This window comes from Lissotriton vulgaris, chromosome 3_1 (genome assembly GCF_964263255.1).
Source record: "Lissotriton vulgaris chromosome 3_1, aLisVul1.2, whole genome shotgun sequence".
In the NCBI taxonomy this organism is placed as follows: Eukaryota; Metazoa; Chordata; class Amphibia; order Caudata; family Salamandridae; genus Lissotriton; species Lissotriton vulgaris.
Window position 1 is genome coordinate 2,045,158,193 of NC_141689.1, and position 5,134 is coordinate 2,045,163,326.

Here is a 5,134-nt window from a genome sequence, read left to right on the forward strand (position 1 = left end):
CCACGAATTGAGGTCGAGGACGAGGTGGGTACCTTCTTGCGAGGAAGAAATATGGAAGCGGTAGGTTTTGGTGTACTACTTAACTCCAAATCTAATGATTCCATTTCCATTGCCTCCTCGCCGACATCATCATCACGCTCAGCAGCTTCTCGGGATAGGGTCAAAATGTCTCTTTGCTGCATGCCCGGTGGGGCTGCAGTGACCTTTGTGATGACTGGCTCGTCGTCATCGTGAGAGGCTTCATCACCAGCAGTATCTGTCACTTCTTGTTGAGCCTCATCACACTCCATAGGTTTGAGTTTTTGGACGACCTTCCTTTTACGCTTAGGTACCGGTGTCAGATCATGGTGTGCCTCACTGTCAGACCGTAGTTGTGGTTCCCAAGCTGGATCAGTATCATCAGAAGGAGGTGGGCTTGAAGAAGATGTAGGCACCCCCCTTGATCTTTTCCTTGCTAGGGATGTGGAAGACAATGAATGATCATCAGGAGGAGTGGCTTCCAATGATACCTCGGCTTCATTGTCGATTTCCTGATGTGCCCCTACTTCGGGAGGAACAACTATTGTGGGCACTTGTGAACCTCCATGCACCTTTGCTTGCGCATCTCCTTTTGCTGCCTCTCCTTCCACATGTACTTGGGCGTGTACTTGCACATGGTGTTGTTGTTGCGGCTGTGGTTGTTCAACACTTGTCAGATGAGTTACAACAACCTGTGTTGATTCAGGGACATTGCTGCTACTTTCTTGCGATGAGACAACATCACTGGTCGATGGTGATTGGAGAAGTACACTGACTGCCTCTGAAGCACTCAAGGGCTTTGACTTAAGTTGGCGTGGTGGTGGAGGCACTGAACCCAATGGAGCAGGGGTGCTGCTCCCAGCTTGGTCCCCAGCAGATCCTGCTGCTGCAGGCGTACTTTTTTTTTTTCTCCCAAAAAACATGGCGGGTGGCACACCAGCCTCCTTGGTAACTTGCTTCTTCTGCTCCTTACTAGCAACTTTCTTGCTAGAGGAGCTACGGAGAACTTTCTTTGGGGCCATCTTCTTCAGAGCAGGTCAGACAGCAGGCCGCAGTTGCACGAATTGTAGAGTTGTCTGAGGCCAGACGTGACGTCGCGTGACGTTATGCTGCACACACACACCGCTGCAGGACTTCTTCCTGGCACTGGTGGTTCTCTTGAGTCTTGTGCACCTAAAAAAAATGGAAGACAGAGGAACATCAGTTCAGTTATAGAGCACAAAAAAATCGAAAAACACTGCAAAATCAGCACAATCCCAATCCATCCATGCCCTCCATAATGTTTAAATTCAAGACAACCCACAGAAAGACTAGGCCCATGCAAGACTCACTACCCCTGGGCATAAATAAAGGTTGAAAAGTAGGCAAAATGGTTGGAGGCCTAACAACAAAGCCTGCATTCAAAATGGCCACTTGCCTCCTAGCACATGGCCAGGGCCTGCCTGTACCAGCACTCAAAATGGCCCCCACCCACATGGCCTGTCCCCATGAACACCCCCAAAAATCGAAAAACACTGCAAAATCAGCACAATCCCATTCCATCCATGCCCTCCATGATGTTTAAATTCAAGACACCCCACAGAAAGACTAGGCCCATGCACCACTCACTACCCCTGGTCAAGGCCCCAACAACAGGTCAAAAATCGAAAAACACTGCAAAATCAGCACAATCCCATTCCATCCATGCCCTCCATGATGTTTAAATTCAAGACACCCCACAGAAAGACTAGGCCCATGCACCACTCACTACCCCTGGTCAAGGCCCCAACAACAGGTCAAAAATCGAAAAACACAGAAAAATCAGCACAATCCCATTCCATCCATGCCCTCCATGATGTTTAAGTTCAAGACAGCCCACAGAAAGACTAGGCCCATGCTAGACTCAAATACCCCTGGTGAAAAGGCCACAAGTACAGGCCCAAAAAACGAAAATCACTGAAAAATCAGCACAATCCCATTCCATCCATGGCCTCCATGATGTTTAAATTCAAGACAACCCACAGAAAGACTAGGCCCATGCAAGACTCACTACCCCTGGGCATAAATAAAGGTTGAAAAGTAGGCAAAATGGTTGGAGGCCTAACAACAAAGCCTGCATTCAAAATGGCCACTTGCCTGCCAGCACATGGCCAGTGCCTGTAGCTGCACTCAAAATGGCCACCAGCCACATGGCATGTCCCTCCCCATGAACACCCCCAAAAATCGAAAAACACTGCAAAATCAGCACAATCCCATTCCATCCATGGCCTCCATGATGTTTAAATTCAAGACAACCCACAGAAAGACTAGGCCCATGCAAGACTCACTACCCCTGGGCATAAATAAAGGTTGAAAAGTAGGCAAAATGGTTGGAGGCCTAACAACAAAGCCTGCATTCAAAATGGCCACTTGCCTCCTAGCACATGGCCAGGGCCTGCCTGTACCAGCACTCAAAATGGCCCCCACCCACATGGCCTGTCCCCATGAACACCCCCAAAAATCGAAAAACACTGCAAAATCAGCACAATCCCATTCCATCCATGCCCTCCATGATGTTTAAATTCAAGACACCCCACAGAAAGACTAGGCCCATGCACCACTCACTACCCCTGGTCAAGGCCCCAACAACAGGTCAAAAATCGAAAAACACTGCAAAATCAGCACAATCCCATTCCATCCATGCCCTCCATGATGTTTAAATTCAAGACACCCCACAGAAAGACTAGGCCCATGCACCACTCACTACCCCTGGTCAAGGCCCCAACAACAGGTCAAAAATCGAAAAACACAGAAAAATCAGCACAATCCCATTCCATCCATGCCCTCCATGATGTTTAAGTTCAAGACAGCCCACAGAAAGACTAGGCCCATGCTAGACTCAAATACCCCTGGTGAAAAGGCCACAAGTACAAGCCCAAAAAACGAAAATCACTGAAAAATCTGCACAATCCCATTCCATCCATGGCCTTCATGATGTTTAAATTCAAGACAACCCACAGAAAGACTAGGCCCATGCAAGACTCACTACCCCTGGGCATAAATAAAGGTTGAAAAGTAGGCAAAATGGTTGGAGGCCTAACAACAAAGCCTGCATTCAAAATGGCCACTTGCCTGCCAGCACATGGCCAGTGCCTGTAGCTGCACTCAAAATGGCCACCAGCCACATGGCATGTCCCTCCCCATGAACACCCCCAAAAATCGAAAAACACTGCAAAATCAGCACAATCCCATTCCATCCATGGCCTCCATGATGTTTAAATTCAAGACAACCCACAGAAAGACTAGGCCCATGCAAGACTCACTACCCCTGGGCATAAATAAAGGTTGAAAAGTAGGCAAAATGGTTGGAGGCCTAACAACAAAGCCTGCATTCAAAATGGCCACTTGCCTCCTAGCACATGGCCAGGGCCTGCCTGTACCAGCACTCAAAATGGCCCCCACCCACATGGCCTGTCCCCATGAGCAATCCAAAAATTCGAAAAACACAGAAAAATCAGCACAATCCCCATGGCATCCATGCCCTCCATGATGTTTAAATTCAAGACACCCCACAGAAAGACTAGGCCCATGCACCACTCACTACCCCTGGTCAAGGCCCCAACAACAGGTCAAAAATCGAAAAACACAGAAAAATCAGCACAATCCCATTCCATCCATGCCCTCCATGATGTTTAAGTTCAAGACAGCCCACAGAAAGACTAGGCCCATGCACCACTCACTACCCCTGGTCAAGGCCCCAACAACAGGTCAAAAATCGAAAAACACAGAAAAATCAGCACAATCCCAATTCATCCATGGCCTCCATGATGTTTAAGTTCAAGACAACCCACAGAAAGACTCAGTCCACCCACCACTGAGTACCCCTGGGCAAAAGGCCCCAAAACAGCCCAAAAATCGAAAATTCCAAAATTTTAATTGCAGCAACTGTAATGCCCCAAACAAACTTACTTGTAAAATTTCTAATCCAACAGTGATCCAAAGAAAGTCAAAAAGGCCTCAAATCCAAATATCCAGCAGCATCCACAAAAAGTAATCCTTCCAGCTCCAGACCCAAATGAAAAGTGACCAGGAGATGGACAAAGCACTGGGAGGAGCCTGCTGAACAGGAACAGGAAGTTGAAGACTGTGGGGCACTTCCTTCCTCCCACCCCCCTGCCCCCCTCCCCAAAATGGACTCCTCGCTAAAAAAGTGCAGGGAAATGTCAAACTAAGGAGTTATTCAGATAAAAATCATCATTTCTAGAAGGTTTATGCTGCTTGCTGGTGGATTTCTTGTGCAGAATTGCAAATTTATATTTTCGCTCGCCGCATCTCAAATCTCGCAATTGCGAAGTACCGCGAGACGTGATCTCGCCGTACTCGCGTTGACAAACTCTCGCTGTGCAAGTTGGCAAGCCGCGATGACGTAATCGCGCTCGCCAAATTCCCGCGGGATCACACAGCAAGATCCAAAATGGCGCAGCACTCGCAAAATATCGAGAAAAACAACTCGGCAAACGATGATAAACGCTGCGCGCCGCAAAAATTGTATCACCAACGCCGTGCGCCGCCCAAAAAATCCGCTGCGTGCGAATTTGCGGATTTTGCGGGAAATTCGCGAATCTCGCGGATTGCGAATTTCCCAAAAATCCGCAAAATCCGCGAGCGTAACGGATTTTCCGCCCATGCTTACATGCAACACTCTCCCTGCCTCAGGGAATGTCCACCCCACCCCACAATCTGAGGAGGGCAGGGAGAGTATGCAGGTGTGTAGAGTAGTGACGCCACATGTCCGGGACAGCAAGGCAGGTGGGAGGGCAACTGGGCATCAAACCCAACTGGTCACTGGGACCGAAGCCTTGGCCAGCATCTCCAGATACCTTGGGGCCTGTGAACGAGCCCAGGGACACACTGGCCAGGCTTTCAAGATTCCCGTGAGCTCTGCCTGCTGCTGTGGTCCATAGAAACCCGCATGGGCCAAATCGTGGACCTCTTGGGCCAGCTTGTGGGGTTTCTGAGAGACAGGCATGCAGCCCAAACAACAGCTCCACCTCCCTCCAGTGGCTCACAGAATGACAGTTCTCCCACCTTCCCTGCAGCCACACAGACGGGTGAGTCCTCAGACCCCGCTGAGTACTCAGCAGAGGCCCCACTGCCA